The sequence below is a fragment of the Papio anubis genome, chromosome 3 (genome assembly GCF_008728515.1).
Source record: "Papio anubis isolate 15944 chromosome 3, Panubis1.0, whole genome shotgun sequence".
NCBI lineage: Eukaryota > Metazoa > Chordata > Mammalia > Primates > Cercopithecidae > Papio > Papio anubis.
Window position 1 is genome coordinate 128,842,969 of NC_044978.1, and position 27,576 is coordinate 128,870,544.

The 27,576-nt window shown below is 38.3% G+C and overlaps 1 protein-coding gene across 11 annotated transcripts in view; it reads right to left on the bottom strand.

Annotated features, from left to right (window-relative positions):
• WDFY3 (WD repeat and FYVE domain containing 3) overlaps window positions 1–27,576 on the bottom strand; it is a 309,091-nt gene that overhangs the window by 222,571 nt on the left and 58,944 nt on the right. For 7 of the 11 annotated variants that reach the window (XM_031664581.1, XM_031664584.1, XM_031664580.1 and 4 more), the window contains exon 3: window positions 14,094–14,193. The exons of 3 other annotated variants lie outside the window; for them this stretch is intronic. The gene's annotated coding sequence lies outside the window, so the exon portion shown is untranslated. Of the gene's footprint in view, window positions 1–14,093; window positions 14,194–18,416; window positions 18,549–27,576 lie in introns of all 11 variants that reach the window. One more of the 11 variants, XM_031664577.1, reaches the window with a different exon arrangement.

The window sequence follows — 27,576 nt, forward strand, 5'->3', positions numbered from 1 at the left end:
TGCAAAACCAACCAATGACTTTGAATTGGAATTCAGAAAAAAAATTAATCATTTTAATAAACAAAGAGTATGTTCCACATTCTTACAGCCAGTATATGATAAATGTGGTAGGGACTGCAGCTCAAGATCCATCATACCTTGCTCCTGTAATGGGCTTTCACGTATTACAGAGGCTATAAAACAAAGTAAGCAAGGTTTACACAGACTCCTTTGCAAATAGTTCTCGTTGCAATTTAGGTTCAGCCAATCAAACTTACTTGCCCCAGCTTTTTTTTTTTTTTCAAATAGTGTCTCACTGTAACTCGCACTGGAGTACAGTGACACGACCATGGCTCACTTCATCCTCAACCTTCCAGACTCAGGCAATCATCCTGCCTCAGTCTCCTGAGTAGGTGGTACTACAGGTGCATATCACCATGTCCAGCTAATTTTTGTATTTTTTGCAGAGACAGAGTTTTGCTCTGTTGCCCAGGCTGGTCTTGAACTCTTGAGCTCAAGATATCCACCTGCCTTGGCCTCCCAAAGTGCTGGGATTACAGGTGTGAGCCACCGCACATGGCCTTGCCTAAGCTTTGAAAAGGAGAAGTGAAGCAGAGACCACACTGTCCATGATATACATACATTTTTTAGCTGAAGTGTTGGACAGAGATCCCAGTACCCAGTAATTATCCTGCTGGCTGCTGGGAGGCAGTGCATGTCACATCTATTTGCCTGGTCATAATAGTTATAGTATGACTGGAGCAAGCAGCAGTAGACGCAGCTTTTTGCAATGGCACTGAACTATGTGTTCTAGAGCAGGGGTTGAGAACTTTCTCAGTTAAGGGTCAGATACCAAATATTTTGCCATGCGGTTTTTGTTACAACTACTTACCATTGCCACTGTAGTGTGAAAGCAGCCATATATAATAGGTAAGTGAGCATGTACTGCTGTGTTCAAATAAACGCTGACATTTGAATTTCACATTTTTTTCATTTTTAATTTGAGAAAGTATTTTGCTATGTTGTCCAGGATATTCTCAAATGCCTGGCCTAAAGCAATTCTCCTCCCACCTTGGCCTCCCAAGTAGCTAAGACTACACTACAGGTGCCCACCACTGTGCCCATTGTGAATTTATTAATTTTTAAGTGTCATAAAACATTATTTTTCCTTTGATTTTTTCAAATATTTAAAAATATAACAACCATTCTTAGTCTGTAAGACATAGACAAGCAGGTGATAGGCCAGATTTTGCCTGAAGGCCATAGTTTGCCACCCTACAACAGTCTCCTGATCCACACCGACAGCCGCAGCTCCCTTAGAAACCAGTGTTGAGGTATACCACTGGGAGATGTTTTTAAATTTAACCATGAGTCCAAAATCTGTTTTGTCTGCCCTTTCCTCTCCTTCATGATTTTGTAAGCCACTAATGCCATGTAATAAGTATTTTCCTGCGTAAACTGCTAGAACAGATTCTATTCTCTGCAACTAAATCCTGACTGACTCATAGTGCTACACATACATAAGCACTTTTTATTTTCAACCAAAAAAAAAAAAACCCTTATTATCTTTCAGGTGTACACCACGAAATATTCATTTACAAATTAATTTTAATGCATTAAAAATATGACTTTACAACTAAAAAACTATACACAACAGAATGTCATTTTAAGAATACACTATTTAATTGAAATTTATTTCAAACTAGGCACATAAATCACCTAATCCAGAAGAATCTACAGATTCCGCAGAACACCATGATAAACATAAGAAAAGCCTAATTAATAATTTGAAAGTATTTATTATGTATGAACCACCATTATATAATATAAAATTATATAATGGGGAAGAAAAACTGTTCACCTCCTTTCAGTGATTAGGGAACCTGCATTAGATTACAGAATGAAAAAGCAGAAAACAGGAGAACTCACTAGACATTTTGCTTATGGAAACTCTACTTTTTGTTTTTAGGGAAGCATAAATGCATCTCTGAAGTCTATGATGGTTCTAGAGTATTTTAAGTGGCAACTGCATAATCTTTGAGCACTACATTCATTTCTCTCCAGGCATTAAAAAGTCAAATTGGGACAGACCTTCAGTTCACATCAATAACAGTACAACTAATCTTTCCTGGAAGGTACAGCAGAGAGTAACCCTGGAAACAGAAACTATCTAAAGGTAATTTAGAAAAATGGCCTTCAAATTTTTTTTTGTATGCAATCCCTCACATAAGTCAGAATCTTTACTATTTTTAGGTTGATATTTCAACCTGAGTTTAAAGAGTTACAAAGGATGGCATTATAAGCATTGACAGTTTTAAATAAAATAATATATCAGGCTTTGGAATGTATTCATGGGATCTAAATGTAGCATTACAATCAACATCCTCTATTACATATATATATATTTTTAAGTTATTCTTTAACAGTCAGAAATTTAAACTTATTTTGAATCAAAATTCAGGCATTATATAATCTGTTATAAAGTGTGTGTGTGTGCGCGCGCGCATGTGTATAAGAATCTCCAAAAAAAAGGACTCTAAAAAAGGTATTACTAAATACTTTTTAAAGTATATTGAAGGGTTTAAAATACTTGTTAAAAAGTATTTTAGGCCGGGCGCGGTGGCTCAAGCCTGTAATCCCAGCACTTTGGGAGGCCGAGACGGGCGGATCACGAGGTCAGGAGATCGAGACCATCCTGGCTAACACGGTGAAACCCCGTCTCTACTAAAAATACAAAAAAACTAGCCGGGTGAGGTGGCGGGCGCCTGTAGTCCCAGCTACTCGGGAGGCTGAGGCAGGAGAATGGCATAAACCTGGGAGACAGAGCTTGCAGTGAGCTGAGATCCGGCCACTGTACTCCAGCCTGGGTGACAGAGCGAGACTCCGTCTCAAAAAAAAAAAAAAAAAAGTATTTTAAAGGTCACTAAAACTAGTAACCATCATTTGGTTAATATCCAATATCCAATATCCAATATTTGATGAGTTCAAAATCTCATAAATGTCATAGTTGATTTTTATAGATATTTTATATGAATCAGGTTCAAAATAAAGACCACTTATTGCTATTGGCTGATAATGTCTCTTAAGCCTCTCATATAGATCTCCCAGTTTATACTGGGCACAGGAACTCTGTGTTGTCTACTGTTTGCTGAATAATTTATTCAACAAATATTTATTAAGCAACCACTATGTGTCCGGCAACGTTTTAGATGCTAAGAATGCAGAGGAAGAACAGAAGCCTGCTAAAGTCTGTGTCCTTTTGGAGTTTAGATTTTCATGAGAGAGAGAAAAAAATAAACAAAGAAATCAATTATGTCTGATGGTTATGAAAAAAATTCAGTGAGCTTTGAAAATATAATGTTCCTAGGGTTGCTGTTTCAGTCTGCATGGTCAAGGAACGTTTCTCTGAGGGATTCACACCAGAACAGAAACCTGAGTGAATGAGGGAGCAATCCCTAAGAATTTCTAGGGGAATAAAATTCCAGGCTAAGGAACAATTAAAACCGAAAGGCTTGAAGTAAGATTGTGCCTCACATGGCTGAAGAACTGTAATGAAGCCAGTAGGGTTGGGGAGCAGAATTAGAGAAGGGGAGAGTGTTAAGCTCTCATATGTCTGCATTGTGATTCAGTATTTACTACTCTTCAGCTGCTTTCCACCAACTGAGACCAAGGAGATGGCTCTATATACTACCTCCTCTACTCTGCTGCTTCTTGCCACTCTTTTCTGCCAAAAAAAAAAAAAAGATACATCTGTGTCTTTCCCTGCAGCTTTGCCTTGCCTGAGACTTTGTAGTCCCCTTACTACCTACCATGTGAGAGCTCTGCTGTGTTTAAAATCTGTAGATATTTGCACACTTCTCAATTTGCTTCAATGTTCACAATGTTTGGCAGCTCTTCTCATGATCTGAGGCTTGGGATTACTGTTTTCTCCTCATTTCACTTAAGTTAAAAGATTTCTTCGTTATTCTTTATTCTTTTTGTTATATTCAGTTAACATTAGGAAGAAGAATAGAATACAAATGCTTTTACTTGGTCATTTTGAATGAAATCCTTTTCCTCACCTACTGTTGATAAATTTAGAGTAGGTACACCTAGAGAACTTACATTTCTAAATCTCTATTTTTTATTTCAATTTCTAGATTTTCCTATTTGAAAACCTGAGAAATTCTAGACCACCAACATCTATAGACTTACAACTATTGTTTAAAAAATAGGCCAGCTACGGTGGCTCAAGCCTGTAATTCCAGCACTTTGGGAGGCTGAGGCAGGCAGATCACAAGGTCAAGAGTTCAAGACCAGAATGGCCAAGATGGTGAAACCCCATCTCTACTAAAAACACACACACACACACACACACACAAATTAGCCAGGTGTGGTGGCAAGCGCCTGTAATCCCAGCTACTCAGGAGGCTGAGGCAGAGAATTGCTTGAACCTGGGAAGTGGACGTTGCAGTGAGCCGAGGCTGCATCACTGCACTCCAGCCTGGGCGACAGAGCAAGACTTCATCTCAAAAAAAAAAACAAAAGTAATTTAAAAAAAATAATTTAGCACAGCATCAACTTTAAATGTATATTAAAGACTCTATCAGGAACATAAACTTGGAAACTATAGCAAATTTCTACCATGATCCTTACATCCAAACTAAGGAATAACAAAAGGCAAATAAATGTCCACATTCAAATGGATATGCAATGAAGAGAGAATAAGCAAAATATCAAAACAATATATGTTAAATAAATACAGCATTATTACTTTCGAGAACATAAAACTGTGGTTATGCTGATAAAAGCTTACTCTGTTTTCTACTTTAAATAACAGTCTAATTGTCATGTACTTATGTATAAGTGATTTGCATGAAAAGTATTCTGAATCATCTAACAGCACTGTTTAAAAACCCAGCTCTTGGCCAGGTGTGGGGGCTCACACCTGTAATCTCCACACTTTGGGAGGCTGAGGTGGGCAGATCACTTGAGGTGAGGAGTTCGAGACCATCCTGGCCAACATGGTGAAACCCCAATTCTACTAAAAATTAGGCTGGGTGCAGTGCCTCACCCCTGTATTCCTAGCACTCTGGGAGGTCAAGGCGGGCGGATCGCCTGAGGTCAGGAGTTCGAGACCAGTCTGGCCCACATAATGAAACCCTGTCTCTACTAAAAATACAAAAATTAGCCAGGCATGAGGCACACGCCTGTATTCCCAGCTACTCAGGAGGCTGAGACACGAGAATTGCTTCAACCCAGGAGGCAGAGGATGCAGTGAGCCCAGATCGCATCACTGCACTCCAGCCTGGGTGACAAAGCAAGACTCAGTCTGAAAAAAAAAAAAAAAAAAAAAAAAAAAAATTAGCTAGTTGTGGTGGCACACGCCTGTAATCCCAGTTATTCAGGAGGTTAAAACATGAGAATCACTTGAACCTGGGGGGAGGAGGTTGCAGTGAGCCAAGATTGCACCACCGCACTTCAGGCTGGGCAACAGAGCAAGACTCTGTCTCAAAAAAAAAAAAAAAAGCTTTTTCAAATAGGTGAACATTTTTCTCATAATTGATTAATAAGTTACTAAAAAGTAACGTATTAAACTCTTTCCTCAGAAATGTAAAACTCAGGTTAGCTTTTACTAAACTTTAAAAACACTGAATTAGTGACCTCACATGGTTATAAACTCAGAGTTCAAAAATTGTATATGTTAACATTTACTTTCTTATTCATTTAATAACACTTTTTACATGCAAGTACTATGCTAGACACTAGTGATGGAAAGATAAATCAATCACATGCTACCTTGTAGGGGCTCATGGTTAAGTGAAAAAATATAATAGAAGCAATGTGATAAGTATTACAATGAATAATAAATAAAGAAACAAAGTGCTATGGAGAACACAGGGAAAAGGCAGTTAACTATCAATAGAGAAAGTAACATCTGAACTAAGCCTTAGAAATTGAAGAGAAGTTCATTCAGCTGACAATGGACTAGAACTTATTTCCAGCAAATAAACTGTGTACACAGACAAGAAAGCCCAAGATACGCTGCTGGGTTGGCCAAGTAGTTCTGCATAGTTGGAACAAAGGGTGAATGTGGAGAAAAGCTGGAGATGAAGCTCGCGAAGAAAAGCCAGTCACAGGAAGAGCCTAAAAGGCCTTACATCTTAGACTAACAATAAACTGTTAAGTAGGAGGGTTATGTATGTTGAGAAAATATTTCTAAATATAGTGTGATATGTGGGATAGAGGTATCTTAATGATGCTTTCAGCCATAAAGGCAGAGCCAGTGGAGGTAAGGGTGAGGCACAGCGGTATGAAAGATTACAAGTAATGCCACTGACACAGGGGTAACAATCTAGGAAGTAGATATCCTTCAGGATCAAAGGAAAAAGAGATCAAGAGGACTCAGAATTCCAGGTTGGGTGATATGAACAACAGTAGTGCCATTAATTAAGCTGGAAATAAATTGAAGGAATAAGAATTAGTGCAAAAGATAAAAAGAGACAAACTGGAACATGGTGAAATAAAAGGGTGAAAGAGGCCGGGCACGGTGGCTCATGCCTGTAATCCTAGCACTTTGGGAGGCCGAGGCGGACAGATCATGAGGTCAAGAGATAAGAGACCGGGCGTGCCTAAGATGGCCGAATAGGAACAGAAACAGCCTCCAGCTCCCAGTGTGAGTGACACAGAAGATGGGTGACTTCTGCATTTTCAACTGAGGTACCGGGTTCATCTCACTGGGTCGTGTCGGACAATTGGTGCTGGTCCGCTGGTGCAGCCCGACCAGTGAGAGTTGAAGCAGAGTGAGGCATTGCCTCACCTAGGAAGCGCAAGGGGGAAGGGAATTCTCTTTCCTAGCCAAAAGAAATTGAGACACACAATACCTGGAAAATCGGGTAACTCCCACCCTAATACTGTGCTTTACCAAGGGTCTTAGCATATGGCACACCAGGAGATTATATCCCACACGTGGCCCGGAGGGTCCCATGCCCAAGGAGCCTCCCTCATTGCTAACACAGCAGTCTGAGATCTAACCACAAGGCAGCAGCGAGGCTGGGGGAGGGGCGCCCGCTATTGCTGAGGCTTAAGTAGGTAAACAAAGCCATCAGGAAGCTCGAATTGGGTGGGGCCCACCACAGCTCAAAGAGTCCAGCCTGCCTCTCTAGACTCCTCCTCTGGGGACAGGGCATAGCTAAACAAAAAGCAGCAGAAACCTCCGCAGAGGTAAATGCCCCCGTCTGACAGCTTTGAAGAGAGCAGTGGATCTCCCAGCATGGAGGTTGAGATCTAAGAATGGACAGACTGCCTGCTCAAGTGGGTCCCTGACCCCTGATTAGCCTAACTGGGAGACATCCCCTACTAGGTGCAGACCAACACTTCACACCTCACACAGCGGGGTACACCCCTGAGACGAAGCTTCTAGAGCAAGAATCAGACAGCAACACTCGCTGTTCAGCAATATTCTATCTTCTGCAGCCTCCGCTGCTGATACCCAGGCAAACAGGTCTGGAGTGGACCTCAAGCAAACTCCAACAGACCTACAGCTGAAGGTCCTGATTGTTAGAAGGAAAACAAACAGAAAAGACACCCACACCAAAATCCCATCAGTATGTCACCATCATCAAACACCAAAAGCAGATAAAACCACAAAGATGGGGAAAAAGCAGTGCAGAAAAGCTGGAAATTCAAAAAATCAGAGTGCATCTCCCCCTCCAAAGGAACGCAGCTTATCACGAGCAACGGAACAAAGCTGGACGGAGAATGACTTTGACGAGTCGAGAGAAGAAGGCTTCAGTCGATCAAACTTCTCAGAGCTAAAGGAGGAACTACATAACCAGCGCAAAGAAACTAAAAACCTTGAAAAAAGATTTGACGAATGGCTAAGTAGAATAACCAATGTAGAGAAGTCCTTAAAAGAACTGATAGAGATGAAAACCATAACATGAGAACTATGTGACAAATGCACAAGCTTCAGTAACCGACTCGATCATCTGGAAAAAAGAATATCAGTGACTGAAGATCAAATGAATGAAATGAAGCAAGAAGTCTAGAGAAAAAAGAGGAAAAAGAAATGAACAGAGCCTCCAAGAAATATGGGATTATGTGAAAAGACCAAATCTACATCTGATTGGTGTGCCTGAAAATGACAGGGAAAATGGAACCAAGTTGGAAAACACTCTTCAGGATATCATCCAGGAGAACTTCCCCAACCTAGTAAGGCAGGTCAACATTCAAATTCAGGAAATACAGAGAACACCACAAAGCTACTCCTCGAGAACAGCAACTCCAAGACACATAATTGCCAGATTCACCAAAGTTGAAATGAAGGAAAAAATATTAAGGGCAGCCAGAGAGAAAGGTCGGGTTACACACAAAGGAAAGCCCATCAGACTAACAGCAGATCTCTCAGTAGAAACTCTCCAAGCCAGAAGAGAGTGGGGGCCAATATTCAACATTCTTAAAGAATTTTCAACCCAGAATTTCATATCCAGCCCAACTAAGCTTCATAAGTGAAGGAGAAATAAAATCCTTTACAGACAAGCAAATGCTTAGAGATTTTGTCACCACCAGGCCTGCCCTACAAGAGACCCTGAAGGAAGCACTAAACATGGAAAGGAACAACCGGTACCAGCCATTGCAAAAACATGCCAAAATGTAAAGACCATCGAGGCTAGGAAGAAACTGCATCAACTAACGAGCAACATAACCAGTTAATATCATAATGGCAGGATCAAGTTCACACATAACAATATTAACCTTAAATGTAAATGGACTAAATGGTCCAATTAAAAGACACAGATTGGCAAATTGGATAAAGAGTCAAGACCCATCAGTTTCCTGTATTCAGGAGACCCATCTCACATGCAGAGACACACACAGGCTCAAAATAAAGGGATGGAGGAAGATCTATCAAGCAAATGGAAAACAAAAAAAAAGCAGGGGTTGCAATCCTAGTCTCTGATAAAACAGACTTTAAACCATCAAAGATCAAAAGAGGCAAAGAAGGCCATTACATAATGGTAAAGGGATGAATTCATCAGGAAGAGCTAACTATCCTAAATATATATGCACTCAATACAGGAGCACCCAGATTCATAAAGCAAGTCCTTAGAGACTTACAAAGAGACTTAGACTCCCATACAATAATAATGGGAGACTTCAATACCCCACTGTCAACATCAGACAGATCAACGAGACAGAAAGTAACAAGGATACCCAGGAATTGAACTCAACTCTGCACCAAGCGGACCTAATAGACATCTATAGAACTCTCCACCCCAAATCAACAGAATGTACATTCTTCTCAGCACCACATCACATGTATTCCAAAATTGACCACATAGTTGGAAGTAAAGCACTCCTCAGCAAATATAAAAGAACAGAAATTACAACAAACTGTCTCTCAGACCACAGTGCAATCAAACTAGAACTCAGGACTAAGAAACTCAATCAAAACCGCTCAACTACATAGAAACTGAACAACCTGCTCCTGAATGACTACTGGGTACATAACAAAATGAAGGCAGAAATAAAGATATTCTTTGAAACCAATGAGAACAAAGATACAACATACCAGAATCCCTGGGACACATTTAAAGCAGCGTGTAGAGGGAAATTTACAGCACTAAATGCCCACAAGAGAAAGCAGGAAAGATCTAAAATTGACACCCTAGCATCACAATTAAAAGAACTAGAGAAGCAAGAGCAAACACATTCAAAAGCTAGCAGAAGGCAAGAAATAACTAAGATCAGAGCAGAACTGAAGGAAATAGAGACACAAAAAACTTTTCAAAAAATCAATGAATCCAGGAGCTTATTTTTTGAAAAGATCAACAAAATTGATAGACCACTAGCAAGACTAATAAAGAAGAAAAGAGAGAAGAATCAAATAGATGCAATAAAAAATGATAAAGGGGATATCACCACAAACCCCACAGAAATATAAACTACCATCAGAGAATACTATAAACACCTCTACGCAAATAAACTAGAAAATCTAGAAGAAATGGATAATTTCCTGGACACTTACACTCTCCCAAGACTAAACCAGGAAGAAGTTGAATCCCTGAATAGACCAATAGCAGGCTCTGAAATTGAGGCAATAATTAATAGCCTACCAACCAAAAAAAGTCCAGGACCAGATGGATTCACAGTCGAATTCTACCAGAGGTACAAGGAGGAGCTGGTACTATTCCTTCTGAAACTATTCCAATCAATAGAAAAACAGGGAATCCTCCCTAACTCATTTTACGAGGCCAACATCATCCTGATATCAAAGCCAGACAGAGATACAACAAAAAAAGAGAATTTTAGACCAATATCCCTGATGAACATTGATGCAAAAATCCTTCATAAAATACTGGCAAACCGAATCCAGCACCACATCAAAAAACTTATCCACCATGATCAAGTGGCCTTCATCACTGGGATGAAAGGCTGGTTCAACATATGCAAATCAATAAATGTAATCCAGCATATAAACAGAACCAAAGACAAAAACCACATGATTATCTCAATAGATGCAGAAAAGGCCTTTGACAAAATTCAACAGCTCTTCATGCTAAAAACTCCATAAATTCAGTATTGATGGAACGTATCTCAAAATCATAAGAGCTATTTATGACAAACCCACAGCCAATATCATACTGAATGGGCAAAAACTGGAAGCATTCCCTTTGAAAACTGGCACAAGACAGGGATGCCCTCTCTCACCACTCCTATTCAACATAGTGTTGGAAGTTCTGGCTAGGGCAATCAGGCAAGAGAAAGAAATCAAGGGTATTCAGTTAGGAAAAGAAGAAGTCAAATTGTCCCTCTTTGCAGATGACATGATTGTATATTTAGAAAACCCCATTGTCTCAGCCCAAAATCTCCTTAAGCTGATAAGCAACTTCAGCAAAGTCTCAGGATACAAAATTAATGTGCAAAAATCACAAGCATTCTTATACACCAGTAACAAACAGAGAGCCAAATCATGAATGAACTCCGATTCACAATAGCTTCAAAGAGAATAAAATACCTAGGAATCCAACTGACAAGGAATGTAAAGGACCTCTTCAAGGAGAACTACAAACCACTGCTCAGTGAAATAAAAGAGGACATAAACAAATGGAAAAACATACCATGCTCATGGATAGAAAGAATCAATATTGTGAAAATGGCCATACTGCCCAAGGTAATTTACAGATTCAATGCCATCCTCATTAAGCTACCAATGACTTTCTTCACAGAATTAGAAAAAACTGCTTCAAAGTTCATATGGAACCAAAAAAGACCCCGCGTTGCCAAGACAATCCTAAGTCAAAAGAACAAAGCTGGAGGCATCACGCTACCTGACTTCAAACTATACTACAAGGCTACAGTAACCAAAACAGCATGGTACTGGTACCGAAACAGAGATACAGACCAATGGAACAGAACAGAGCCCTCAGAAATAATACCACACATCTACAGCCATCTGATCTTTGACAAACCTGAGAGAAACAAGAAATGGGGAAAGGATTCCCTATTTAATAAATGATGCTGGGAAAATTGGCTAGCCATAAGTAGAAAGCTGAAACTGGATCCTTTCCTAACTCCTTATACGAAAATGAATTCAAGATGGATTAGAGACTTAAATGTTAGACCTAAAACCATAAAAACCCTAAAAGAAAATCTAAAAAATACCATTCAGGACATAGGCATGGGCAAAAACTTCATGTCTAAAACACCAAAAGCAACGGCAACAAAAGCCAAAATTGACAAATGGGATCTAATTAGACTAAAGAGCTTCTGCACAGCAAAAGAAACTACATAGGCATGGGCAAGGACATAGGCATGGGCAAGGACATAGGCATGGGCAAGGGCATGACATGGGCAAGGACTTCATGTCTAAAACACCAAAAGCAATGGCAACAAAAGCCAAAATTGACAAATGGGATCTAATTAAACTAAAGAGCTTCTGCACAGCAAAAGAAACTACCATCAGAGTGAACAGGCAACCTACAGAGTGGGAGAAAATTTTTGCAATCTACTCATCTGACAAAGGGCTAATATCCAGAACCTATAAAGAACTCAATCAAATTTACAAGAAAAAAACAACCCCATCAAAAAGTGGGCAAAGGATATGAACAGATACTTCTCAAAAGAAGACATTCATACAGTCAACAGACACATGAAAAAATGCTCATCATCACTGGCCATCAGAGAAATGCAAATCAAAACCACAATGAGATACCATCTCACACCAGTTAGAATGGCAATCATTAAAAAGTCAGGAAACAACAGGTGCTAGAGAGGATGTGCAGAAATAGAAACACTTTTACACTGTTGGTGGGACTGCAAACTAGTTCAACCATTGTGGAAAACAGTGTGGTGATTCCTCAAGGATCTAGAACTAGAAATACCATATGACCCAGCCATCCCATTACTGGGGATATAGCCAAAGGATTATAAATCATGCTGCTATAAAGATACATGCACACATATGTTTATTGTGGCGCTATTCACAATAGCAAAGACTTGGAATCAACCCAAATGTCCATCAGTGTCAGACTGGCTTAAGAAAATGTGGCACATATACACCATGGAATACTATGCAGCCATAAAACAGGATGAGTTCGTGTCCTTTGTAGGCACATGGATGCAGCTGGAAACCATCATTCTCAGCAAACTATTGCAAGAACAGAAAACGAAATACCGCATGTTCTTACTCATAGGTGGGAACTGAACAATGAGATCACTTGGACACAGGAAGGGGAACATCACACACTGGGTCCTATTGTGGGGAGGGGGGAGGGGGGAGGGATAGCATTAGGAGATATACCTAATGTAAATGACGAGTTTATGGGTGCAGCACACCAGCATGGCACATATATACATATGTAACAAACCTGCACATTGTGCACATGTACCCTAGAACTTAAAGTATAATTTTAAAAAAAAGAAAAAAAAAAAAAAAGAGATAAGAGACCATCATGGCCAACATGTTGAAACCCCGTCTCTACTAAAAATATAAAAATTAGCTGGCCGTGGTGGTGGGCGCCTGTAATTCCAGCTACTCAGGAGGCTGAGGCAGGAGAATCGCTTGAACCTGGGAGGCAGAGGTTGCAGTGAGCTGAGATTGCACCACTGCGCTCCAGCCTGGCAACAGAGCGAGACTATGTCTCAAAAAATAAAATAAAATAAAATAAAATATAAAAAGGTGAAAGAAAATGTAAAGCAAAAAAATCCCAGGACATGAGTTTAAGAGAGGAAAATCAGATGTAAGGCCCTAAATAACACATCCAACACAAGAAATAGTATATCAAATAACAAGTAGAGACCCTCAGTTTCAAGGAATGTGAGGCTGTTTTCTATTTTTCCAAGTAGAAAAAACTACAAGCATTATTTATAAAACTAAAAAAGCAGGGCCGGGCGCGGTGGCTCAAGCCTGTAATCCCAGCACTTTGGGAGGCCGAGACGGGTGGATCACGAGGTCAGGAGATCGAGACCATCCTGGCTAACACGGTGAAACCCCGTCTCTACTAAGAAATACAAAAAACTAGCCGGGCGAGGTGGCGGGCGCCTGTAGTCCCAGCTACTCGGGAGGCTGAGGCCGGAGAATGGCGTGAACCCGGGAGGCGGAGCTTGCAGTGAGCTGAGATCCGGCCACTGCACTCCAGCCTGGGCGACAGAGCGAGACTCCGTCTCAAAAAAAAAAGAAAAAAAAAAAAACTAAAAAAGCATTTTTAGCCATTAAGAATTTTTTTTTTTGAAATTTAATATATGCACGGGGTTTAAAAAACCATACTGAAAAGAATACATAGTAAAAGTAAATATCCCACTACAGGGCTCCAGTTCCCCTCCCTAGAACTGTCATCACTAATTTCTTGAATATCTTTCAAAGATATGTTAAATGTGTATAAGCATATAGGTATACATATAACATATATCCTCCTTTAAATAGTCTATTAGAAACAGTTCTCAAGACACATTTTCTATTTCCTAAATATGATAGTACAGTAATCAAATTTATAATGGTAGCTCTATAAATCAAGTCAATATAAAAAGCCCTGTCTACACATAAGTAATTAACAGTGTTTGTTTATCAATAAATCCAGTGATAGTAAAGATTAAAAACAAAAACCCACTAATTTTTCTTCCCAGAGACTGACCTTTAGGGAACTCCTTGGGTAACAGGTTCTGAATGTGTGAGCACAATAGGGCCCATTCGCTTGAAGTTAATTTACTGAAGACTTGAAATCTGGGCTCCAACTAGAAAGAGGGGGAAAAAGGTTATCAATTAGTCTCTAATTCAGAATATTTTCCTCAACACAGGTAGCCCAGGTCCACTAACTATCTCATACATGAGGGCTTTTCAAGCTTGGCTGGATACTGGAATCAACTAAGAAGCTTTAAAAAATGCTCTGAAGCCTGGAAGCCACTCTGTTCAAATCACAAGTCTCTGGGGCTAGAGCCTGGGCAGGGTTTTTACGGGTTTCCCAACTGATTCTAATGTGCATCCAGGGTTGAGAACCACTGCCAGAGAAATATAAAATCAGACGGTATGGAGGTCACCTATAAACTTTTCAGCTTGTTGCTAAACAATGTTTGAGTATAGAAATGCACTATTTTTAAATTATTTTATTTTATTTTATTTTTTGAGATGCAGTTTCACTCTTGTCACCTAGGCTGGAGTGCAGTGGCCTGATCCTGGCTTACTGCAATCTCTACCTCCCAGGTTCAAGCAATTCTCCTGCCTCAGCCTCTGAGTAGCCGGAATTACAGGTGTACACCACCACGCCTAGCTAATTTTTATATTTAGTAGAGACGGAGTTTCACCATGTTGGCCACGCTGATCTTGAACTCCTCCTGACCTCAGGTGATCTGCCTGCCTCGGTCTCCCAAAGGGGAAATGCACTTTTAAAATACTTGGGCAAAGGTGGCTGTAAATCACCAGAGTGTTCCTAATGCAGGACAAAGTGACGCTGGAGAGCCCACAACACACGACGCAACAGGTAGTCACCTCACATTCTCTGAACAAGCTTAAAAGCCCAGGACAAATCTATTCTGGACATTCCATTATGAAAGAAACAGGATCAAATATTGAAAAATGCCTTAAAATCTCCCTGAATAAGAAGAAGGTACATAGAGACAACAACAACTATTAAAATTTAACTTAAAAGCAAGATACAATAACTATTGCTTGATTGCAAAAATCAGAAGTGAAATGAACAAATTAAATTCCTAACAATGACGTTCACAAAACCTCTTTTATAGGGATTATAACCTATGGCATATGAAAGAGCCTAAGCCGGCAGCCACTACCTATATGTGGATATTTAATCTTAAATACAAATTAATTTAAATACATGAAGTAAAAAATCTAGTTCCTCAGTTGCATCAGACACATCTGAAGTGCTCAACAGCTATTATGTGTCTAGTGATTACTGTATTAGACAGAGCCAACAAAAAACATTTTAATTGTCACAGAAAGTTATATTGGACAATGCTGGCTTGGGGGTAAATGAAGCCCTGAAACTTCATATTAAATTTGTGAACATACACATACTCTAGAAAGATGACCTATGATTATTTGATTCTCAAAGGAGATCATGTTCAATTGCCACACCAGTGATTCAAGTGCCAGTGCCCAAGCCCACAGAAAGTAGAGAAGAGTCCTTTTTTTCCCCAAATAGTTACCTCTTTTAAAAAAGCGTATCATATCAACAGTAGCACATCCCACCCATGGATACAGTCTTTCAACCACTGCATGAAGATGAGTAGGACTACTATTAGCACAAAATGGTCTTCCCACCTCCCTGATGTTGTTATGGTTCTGGAGCTTCACTGCTTTTTCAGAAGAGAAAAAGTAATAGTAAATCATAATCACAAAAATAGACCTCCTTTGATTTATTCATCATCTTCAACTTCATTAGCTATTGATATATCCAAGATGATTTACCTACCTTTTAACCCCAAATCCCAGCTTTTTGTGGCAAAGTGAATCACAATAAAATAGAAAGTGAATTATGCATCCCTCAGAAAAAAAACACAAACAACAATCTTTCATATGTAGGATGCTGTTCCTAAGAAGAATTCCAAAGATACTTGGCTACTAACCTAAGATTTAACACTTAAGTTGTCATCAAAAACTAACACAAAACAAAGATATGATCTCAAAGGTGAGCTTCCCTTATGGATAAACAGTCTGGGTTTAGCTTTCATACTGAAAAAGTTTGCGTTTGGCACTGAAACAAAGCCTTCTAAAGAGACATCATGGTGTGATGAGTATATAGAGTATATCCAGCTATATTCAATTTCTAGGATACGATCAACTGTCTAATTGATTTCAAAACTTAGCAACTCCATCTCTAATCCTTTGCTCCTAATACATACTTTTTTAAAAAGGCAACCTCCCTAAAATGTTCGACTGTATCTTTGAAAATTACTTTAAAAATGAGTATGCCTTTTATCTGTGAAGAAAAGATATATCAAGCCAAAAGACCACACAAGAATATGAATAAAAGTAAAAGGCAAAATAGACCCTCAATGTAAGACAAGACCAAAGCCTGTCTTATAAATTAGGTGAGCTTGCTGCGTGAACTATGAAGTCTGAGTTCAATAACATCCCATGATTCAAATGTTATTAAACTAACTGTATTTTAAGTCAATAAACTAAAAGTTTGGCATTTTCTTATCAAATTAAACATTTATTTATTATGTACTCATGATAAATTGCAATTTTAAGTATTATAATATTTACCATAAAACAGGGGTTAGCAAATTACAGCCATGTACCAAAATCTAGCCCACATGTTTTTGTAAATAAAATTTTATTGGAACAAATCCATATTCATTTACTTACATATTGTCTATGACTGCTTTCACACTGCAACAGCAGAGTACCCACAACAGAGACCCTAAAGCATAAAATACTTCATCCAGCCCTCTACAGAAAGTTTGCTGACCCTGGCACTGAAGAAATAAAAACTGGGCCAAGTGTGGTAGGTCACACCTATAATCCCAACACTTGGAAAAGCTGAGGTATGAGGATCACTTAAGGCCAGGAGTTCCAAGACCAGCCTGGGCAACATAGTGAGATCCCATCTCCACACACACACAAAATTAAAAACAAAAAATTAGCCAGGTGTGGTGGCATGCTTGTAGTCCTAGCTACTCAAGAGGCTGAGACAGGACTGCCTGAGCCCAGGAGGTAGAGGCTACATGCAATGTGACTGCACCACTGTACTCTAGCCTGGGTAACAAAGAATGACCTTGTTTCAAAAAATTAAAAAGAAAGAAAAAGAAATGAAATGAAATGAAAATTTATGTTCACACAAAACTTATACACAAAAGTTTATAGTATCTCTATTCATTATGGCCAAAAGAATGGAAATAACCCAAATGTCTTTCAGCAGGTGAATAGACACACAAACTATGGTGCACTCATACAACTCAACAAAAGTAAAAGAGTTTTTTTTTTTTTTAAGTCAGGATCTTGCTCAATCTCCCAGGCTGGAGTACAGTGGTACAATCATAGCCCATTGCGGCCTCGAACTCCTGAACTCAAGTGATGCACCTGCCTTAGCCTCCCGAGTAGCTGGGATTACAGACACACCACCACAACCAGCTAATTTTTAAATGTTTTTTCATAAAGATGGGGTCTCATTATGATGCCCAGGCTGGTCTCAAACTCCTGGCCTCAAGTGATCCTCCAAAAGTGCTGACATTACAGGCATGAGCCACTGCATCCAGATTGTGAATGAATTATTGATACATATAAAAACTTGGATGATTCTCAAAGGCATTATGCTAAGTCAAATAAACCAGTCTCAAAAGATTACATATTGTGTAATTCCATTTATATGGTGTTCTTAAAAAAAAACTATATTGATGAAGACAGATTGGCAGTTGCCAGGGGTTAGAAGTGAAAGGGACTGTGACTATAAAGGAACACAGCAAGGAAGTTTTTTGGGTGATAAAACTGTCCTGTATCCTCACTGTGGTAGCAGTTACTCTTATCTGCACATGTATCAAATTCCATAAAGCTGTATACCACAAAAAGATCAATTTTGCTTTGTAATAATTAAAAAACAAAACCTTTTGAAAACAGCATGATAGTTTCTGTGTTTATTTGTGCTGTGATAACAGAATACAAGAAACTGGGTAGTTTACAAATAATAGAAATGTATTTCCTCATGGATCTGTAGGCTGAGAAATCTAAGATCAAGGCACTGGCTGGTTCAGTTGTCTGGTGAGGGCTGCTCTCTGCTTCCAAGATGGTGCCTTATTGCTGCATCCTCTGGAGGGGAGGAGCATGTGTCCTTATATGGCAGAAGGTGAAAGGGCAAGAAACCTAATGCATAAAGCCTCATTTAGAAGGGTCTTAATCCCATTCATAAGAAAGGAGCCTCCACGGTTTAACTACGTCCTAAAGGCTCTACCTCTTAATACCATCTGCTATGGTTTGAAAATTTCTCCTCTCCAAAACTCACGTTGAAATGTAATGCTCCAATGTGGCAGTAATTAGAAGTGTGGCCTTTGACTGGTTCATGAGGAATCTGCTCTCATGAAGGGACTAATCCATTCATGGATTAAGGTTCTCATGGGGATCAGCTGGTGGCTTTCTAAGAAGAAAAAGAGAGACCTGAGTTAGCATGTGATGTCCTGTACCACCTTGGGACTCTGTAGAGAGTCCCTTCCAGCAAGCAGGACCCCACCAGAGGGAGTTCCTAGATCTTGGACTCTTCAGCCTCCATAAGCATAAGAAATAAATTCCTTCTGTTTTCAAATTACTCGGTTTCAGGTATTCTGTTTTAAGCAACAGAAAACAGACTAAGACACCACCACAATGGCCATTACATTTCAACACCTGCATATTGGAGGGGACATATTTAAATCATAGGTAGATAGTTTAAAGAAAAGCAACAAACTAACAAGGAAACAAGCTCTAAAAATTTAGGGCAAATAATCTGAGATTTTGCCAGGGAAGATGAGATCCCAAAGTGTAGTCTGGGTTACTATACTCTTGGGTTTTAGTCCTGGCTTTATAATCCATTCACTACGGAACATTAAATCCGTAACTGAGATCAGTATTTCCCTGTGATTTTTCTGCATGCAGTCTGACAGGCTGATATCTGAGGGTGAATATGAAGCTCCTGAATGCAATATTTCCCCTGTCAAATATGACATACTACATGAAAAAATACTGCAATTAAAGTTATTTCAGAATACCTCCATTCTACTCTCCAGATTAGCCATAAATATAAAAGCGTGGCTTATATCACAGTTGTCAGCCCTTTTCACACACTCAAGTTTTCTCACTCTGCTGCTCTCAAAGCTCCTTCCCATCACCAAGCTTTCAGGAAAATCTGGCATTATATTCCATACACATACTGAAAGACTGTGCCACATATGTTTTTGCACTGTCCACGATCTGCAATTTTCTTTAGGGAAACCAGATTTGTAGATTGCCCATGAGAAATCTGTAAACTGTCACCTGGAATTCACCAAAACATAAATTTAGTAAATACAAAATAATTATCACAAAAAACAAGAGGTAGGATTTAGTGCTTTCATAGAATCAACAATAAAAACAATTTATAAATTAGTTACATGTTTTGTAAATCCAATAAAATAGTTTTTTTAAAAACCAATATGAAAAACTGGGAAAAGATACATTCAGACTAATTGGTTCCATTGTGCATAATTAACAGATCATGTCTCAAGTTAAACTCTAAAAGAGGAAGAACTCAGGAGTGACCACTAATCTTCTGTAAATCATTTTTACATGGTCATCAAAGAGAAGAAACTTTTTAAAAGGGCAAAATAAAATTTTCACCATGACAAAAAGTACATCCCAAAGTCCCTAGCATTTTGTGGTGATTTTAAGTATCAGCAAGTTCTTTGACATTCCTACTTTTAAAAGGAAAAGCCTTTTTCTCCATACCCTTTGAATGGGACTCACTTTTGACAAGTAAAATGCTGGGAGTGGTATTATGTGACTTATAAGACTAGGTCATAAAAAGGATGCAAATTGTAGCTCTGCCATTAATACTAATTCCTCTCTTTCAGATTTAATGTCAGGATTGGCGATAGCATATGTAAAGTCTTTGACTTGGTGCCAGAATATTAGAAGCCTAACAAATAGCTTCTAATCAAGCACTTGTAGTCCTTAAAGTCACCCTCAAGATGTGTATTATTAGGATTTAAGAATGAAAAGAGTAAATTATGTTGTTGAATGAATGAAAGTCACAAAGTGCTAAAATCAAATCAAGAAGAATATAAAGACTTTTAGAAAAAATTCTTTCTATTAAGGTTGAGTCAAATGAAATTGCCATTTTTGTCAGGTCAGAAAAAAGAGAGTATCAGTAATTTTTACAGTTCAATCTAATACATGTGGAATAAATGTTTTCCCTTTGATATTATCAAACACATTATTACATATTTCAAATAAATGGAAAACCTCAGGGAATATATTATCTAAATGTAAAAAGTTTAGAATATTTTCCATAGCAGAGCATATACGAAGGGAGTTTGTTTGCGTCAAACAAAAAGGGAGTTTGTTGCGTCTTGCTCTATGGCACAGGCTGGAATGCAGTAGCGCAATCTTAGCTCAATGTAACATCTGCCTCCTAGGCTCAAGCAATTCTTCCACTTCAGCCTCCTGTGTGGCTGCGAGTACAGGCCTGCACCACCACGCCTGGCTAATTTTTGTGTATTTGGTAGAGACCAGGTTTCTCCATGTTACCCAGGCTGGTCTCGAACTCCTGGGTTCAGGTAATCTGCCTGCCTCATCCTCCCAAAGTGCTGGGGTTACAGATATGAGCCACTGTGCCCAGTCTTATAATATTGTTTTAATTCATTCTCCTACTCATTAGACTTCAAAAATATTTCAAACCAAACCTCACCTTAGAGTTTCATCATTTAAAAAATTAACCTTCTTTGAAGGCAGCCAAGTTATGACAGACTGAGAAAAGCTGGACAAAAACAATATGTGAAATATATAAACATTAAAGAATCGGTTTCAGATATTTAAGACACTACGCTATACACACGTATATTTATGTGATGTGTATCTCTATTTCTCTATCTCCCTATCTGTCTGTCTATCTGTCTGTCTGTCTCTCCATCCGTCCACCATCCTGCCTGCCCGCCCGCCCGCCCGCCTGCCTGCCTGCTATGGTCTGAATGTCTATGTACCCCCACCCCAAATTCATGTTAAAATCCCAACCCTCCCAATATGATGGTATTAGGAGGTGGGACTTTTGGAAAGTGTTTAGGTCATGAGGGTGGAACTCTCATAAATTGATTAGTGTCCTTATAAAAGCTCTTCTGCCTCTTCCACATGTGAGGACACAGCAAGAAGGCCCTGTCTGTGAACCAGGAAGTGGGCCCTCACCAGACACTGAATCTGCTGGTGCCTTGATGTTGAACTAGAACTGTAAGAAGTAAATTTCTGTTGTTTGCTTGTTTATTCGTTTGTTTGTTTATCTATTTGAAATGGAGTTTCGCTCTTGTTGCCCAGGCTGGAGTGCAACGGCGCGATTTTGGCTCACTGCAATCTCCGTCTCCCGGGTTCAAGGGATTCTCTCGCCTGGGTGAGACAGAGAAAGACTCTGTCTCCAAAAAAAAAAAAAAAAAAAAAGAAGAAGAAGAAGAAAACTGAGACTCAGAGAGGTAAAATTCCAAGGTCACACAGGTAGCAAAGGGCTTTGTTACTCATTCAACAAATGGCAGACACGGTAGAGATATAATACTTTCTCATCTATTACAATACCATTACTGACAAAAATTTTAAAAAATAAATAAGAAATTAGATGTTTTAATATAAACTAATATAAACAAACTTCTGTGTGCAGACAAACCTCTATGCTGTGGTTTGTCTTACAAGCAAGCAAAATGCGGCCCATTAAAGCAAACTCTAAAAGGTTGAGTTTTTAGGGCTCTTCTCTCCCTAAAAAGGCTCATCCATTCTACAACTTTACATACCATCTGTACATCTCCTCCTAACTCTCTGAGCTTCAGGATTGTTTAATTGATTGCCACTTGCCATCTCCATTCGGTCACTTACAGACGTCACAAAAGTAACAAGTTCAAAAATAAGGCCGGGTACCATGGCTCACACCTGTAATCCCAGCACTTTGGGAGACCGAGGCAGGCAGATCACTTGAGGTCAGGAGATCGAGACCAGCCTGGTCAACATGGTGAAACACTGTCTCTACTAAAAATAGAAAATTTAGCAGGCCATCATGGCATGCACCTGTAATTCCAGCTACTCGGGAGGCTGAGGCAGGAGAAGAGCTTGAACCTGGGAGGCAGAGGTTACAGTGAGCCGAGATCACGCCACTACACTCCAGCCTGGGCGACAGAGTGAGACTCCATCTCAATTAAAAATAAACAAATAAATAAATAATTCTTGACTTCCCTTTTCACTGACCTCCAGTCTCATTTCAGAATACTGTCATTCACCCAACTGCTCAAGCCAAAACCTGAGTATTTTCCTTGCTTTCAATGTCCCCCACACTTTTCATGTTAAGTCCTACTGGTTCTACCTACAGACTAGATCTCATCTATCCTTTCCTCTCCCAACACTTTAGATCCGAGCTGACATTATCTTTCACCTGGACTACTATAATGATCTTATTATTTTCCTACTTTCTCTCCTTTGCAGACAAAGTGCTTTGGGGGCTAGGGAGCAGGTAACAGAAACCATAGTATATAACTTTAAAACCCTTCACTGGCTTTCAGTGTGTTTAATAAAAGCCATACTCCTCACCATGGCCCTTTAAAATTCTAGATATCTGATCCTTTTCTACCTTTCAAACTTCATTCCACTCTCCCCCAGACATCTCCAGGCATGCTTTCAATTCCTCATACACCAACTGTTCACACTGCAGGGTTTTCCCTTCTTCCTGTAAATTCCTGGCAGGTATAATTCCTTTGATTTTCAGCTTCAAGGTCACCTCTCTTGACAAGCCTTTTCTGGCAATGTAGAAGTACCTCTGCCTTCCCATGACCCTCTATCACCTCATCTGCATTTCTTCCATGGTCTGCGCTTAACATTATTGGAAAATATCTATTTATACATTTATCATCTAGCTGTCTACCAGATTACAAACTCCAAGTACAGAGAATATGTCTGTTTTGTTTACTTATATTCACCACCTAGTTAAATGATTGTCATGTAAATTTTTCTTGAATGAGCAAGTCAGGAATATTAGACTAAAAGGACTTTAACTTCTATACAATTTAAAGTGTTTTAAGCTACAAATTTAAAAGATAATTTATGATTTTCTCTCATGAAGTATACAAATACAACTCGGAGATAGATGTGTTTCATTTCTTAAAGACCTATTACAAACGTCAAAGCAGTGAATTTTGTGTCAGATTCATTTTATAGGCAATATAGAACCTATGAGATGACTTTCTTATTTTATTTTCAGAATCTAGGTGAAAAAGCTGCAGTAAAATTATGAATAGGTACCAACTAGCTCAAGTAAATAATTATGTTTATATGTAAAATTACTATAGCTTCAAAAATGTATATAATATTTGAACAAAAGCATACGCTTAAAAAAAAAATAACCACAGTCATCCTTCGGTATCCATAGGAAATTGGCTCCAGGACTCCCATGAATACCAAAATCCTGCCATGCTCAAGTCCCTTATATAAAATGGCATAGTAATTACATATAACCTATGCACATTTTCCTGTATACTTTAAATCATACTTGTCCAACCTATGGCTCATGGGCTGCATATGGCCCAGGACAGCTTTGAATATGCCCCAAACTTGTAAACTTTCTTAAAACATTATGAGATATTTTGTGATTTTTTTTTTCTTTTTTTTTTTTTTTTTTTTTTTTTTTTAGCTTATCAGCCATCATTAGTGCTGGTATATTTTATATGTGGCCCAAGACAATTCTTCTTCTCCCCATGTGGCCCAGGGAAGTCAAAAGATTGGACATACCTACAAACCATTTCTAGATTACTTACAATACCTAACACAATGTAAATCCTATATAAATTTTTGTTATACTGTATTTTCAAATATAAAATTGTTTATTATTATTTTTTGCAACATCTTTTCCCAAATACTTTCTATCCATGGTTGGTTGAATCCATGGATGTGGAACCTGTGGATATAGAGGGCCAAATGTATTTCCATTTGGACAAAAGTATTTTATATACAGAGAAAAAATAACCTATTTTGGTCAAGTCCAAAGAAGAATAATAAATTACTGTCTCATTCTGTGTCGTTTATAAATATATCCACAAATTTTATGATGCTCCTCTTTTCAAAGGTAAAATCTAGTTAATCTCCTCTTAATTATGGGTTATACTTAGCAACACATTTCTAAGGAACAGAATATGGCAGAAGTGACTATGTGTAACCAGATCATAAAAGACATTATGACTTCCTTCTTGCTCTCTCTCAGATTACTTGCCCTTAAGGAAGTCAACTTCCATGTCATGAGGACACTCCAGCAACCCTATGGAGGGGTCCACATGAGTAGAAACCAAAGCTTTCTGATAAGAGCTAGTAAGAAACTGAGGTCTTCTGTCAACAGCCACATATGTGAGCCATCCTGCAAAGTGATCCTCTAGCCCCAGTCAAGCCTTTAGATATCCACAGCCAACATCCTGACTACAATCTCATAAGAAATCCTAAGCTAGGGCCACCTAGTTAAACCACTCCTAAATACCTGACCCATGGACACTCTGAGATAATAAATGCTTGTTTTTTTTTAAGTGACTTACTTTGAATCAGCAATAAGTAATCTACATTCGTTCAACCAATAATCATTGATCTGTGCCTACTATGGCCCAGTCACTGTACCAGGTCCTACAGACACAGGGAAAAAATAAGACTCACTATCCTAGAGGGATATAGGAAATATACAAGAGGATAGAGGATAGCATAGCAATACAGTGTTAAGGGCTCTAAACAGATAAATAGAAGGCCCTACCTCAACACCCAGAACACAATATCAAGTTTCAAAAGAAGGAAGAGGAAGAGGAGGAGAAGCTGTTTAAGGGGGAAAGAGTGGGTGTACGTATGCATATCTACATGTAAGGCACAAGGAAAGTGCAGAGGATGACAAATGAAGGGACTGGAGATATAAGTACCAGGTGGATAATGAAAGGTGTTATACGCCATACTCTGAGCTTTAACTAAAGGCAATAAGGAGAAACTGAGAATTTCAATAAAGTAGGGTAAGATTTGCATGCTACAAGGAAGACTCTTGCTGCAGTATGGAAAATGGCTAAAAAGGGCCTCCTCTAATACAGACAAAGGAAACTGCAGCTGTCCAGTTTAGGTAGAATGATGCCCTGAAATATCTTAGCAACAAGAAGTAAAAAAGCAGTAGACAGATTCAACAGACATTTAGAAGGTAGAAAGACAGAACTTTATGATTGATTTCAAAATTAAATGCCACCAATATCTCCAGAACACTAAAAAAGGAAAATCACTGTAATATGAAAATATTCAGAACAAATAAAAGAACAATCTTTATTGGTATACATGGCAAACCCTCTAAACTCAAAAGAATCACCAACACATTCTGAAAGTGGAGGTGAATTTTAAATCAGTTATCAAAAAGATAGAACTATAAATTCAATACGATGAAGGCATAAGTGGCTTTGCATAATTCTAATGTACCTCATCGAAAACCTCAATAGACATTTACAACTGACAAGTCCAACTCTTTGTATATTTTAACTTTTTTTAATTGCTGGTATGAAGTATAGCTCTTTTTCTTTCCCTTTTAGAATAAAGGGACCAGGGAGATACTGTATTACCTCTCCTTGAATATCTAAGTCAGATATGTCAGAATACAACACATTTTCCTGATCTAGCTCAGGAGTTCTTAGTGTTCCTCTAAGATTGAAATCAAAACTCTTCAGGACTTCAGTGAGCATAAATTCTCAACATAGGAACTCTTTCTAAGCTATAATGTAAGTTCCTTGAGGGCAGAAATCATGTCTTAAACATCTGTTCCTAGCACTAAGCCCATTGAATCTAAAGCAAGGAAAAATTCAAAAGATGTTTATCGAATGGATTCACATTAAACTAAATACCAGCAGTCTATTCTTATGCACATATCCATATATATACACACACACAAAAAAAAATATTTACTGATGGAATTTGTTTCAAAATGCAGGGATACAGTAAAGGCATGGGAATATAAAACAAGATGGGCCAATATATAACTTTTTAGAACTGTGAGATTTATCAGAGAAAAGTGAAAGTAAACAAGGGAGTTACAGGGAGGGCATCTATTTTATGTATTTGGTTCATGGGGTAGAATACTAAAATACACTTTAAAAGGTTAAAATTATTCTTTTTAAGAGATTTTTGCCTTTAATTTATAACCTAGTGTTCTCGTTACAAAATATTTCCACTTCATAATTCTAAATCCCAAATAACTTATTATAGAACTATGGTTAAAGTATTATAATAATAAAAAGAAAGGGCACAAAGGTACTACAGAAAAATAAAAATACAATTCATGTAATAACAAAGTAAGAGAAAATGACATTTAATGTTCTCCTAATTTTCTGGTCGCTGTTGCAGACTGAAGGAACAGAAGATTAATTACATACTTGTAACATAAAAAGAGCCTAAATATAGTCATTCATATTTGGCTTAGGAGTCTGTCACTGCTAGTTCTTTAGTAAAAATATTCCTTACAAAATACCAATATTTTATTTTATGAAATTTCAGAAGATTTTCAGTAGTAGATAGCTTCCGGAACTAAAATAAAAGTAGAATTTAACGTAAAATTGAACGATTTACTAGATTATGTGACTCATTGGTCTTCTCATTATTGTGTTCTTTCTGCAATCAAGACAAATATTTCCTTTTTTGTCTTCATGTTTTTGTCTCTAATTCTCAAATTTCCAAAGAAAGGTGCAATATGAATTAAATAACCAACAATTTGCTTGCTTTAACATTTTTTTCCCAGTATAACCCCATCAGTATTCATAATAAATTTAATATTCACCATTCTTTTTGGAGTACTGTCAACTAAATGAAACTATTAAAAGCAAAATTTAAAGACATACAGTCAGCCCTCTGCATCTGTGGGTTCCACACTGTGGATTCAGCCAACTGCAGATCAAAATATTCAGAAAATAAAATTGCATATGTACTAAACATGTACATATTGTTTTCTTGTCATTATTCCTAAACAATACAGAATAACAACTATTTACATAACATTGACATTGTATTCGGTATTATAAGTAATCTAAAGATGATTTATAGTATACAGGAGAATACACACAGGTTATGTGCAAAAACTATGCCATTTCATATCAGGGACTTGAGCATCTACAGATTTTGGTGCTTGAGGAAGGTCCTGAAATCAGTCCCCCACAGATGCAAGGGATGATTGTATATTAGAAACATTTTTAAAGGCACACATTAATAGTAATAAATTAGCCAATTAAAAATAAAACATTTAGTAGAGTAATCAAAACAGTATGGTACTAGCATAAGGATGGTAATATGCACCAACAGTATGGAATACAGAGCCAAGAAAAAAACTCTCACATATATGACCAACTGATTTTCAACATGGGAGCCAAGACTGTTCAATGGAGGAGAGGGCAGTCTCATCAACAAAACCAGTGCTGGGAAAA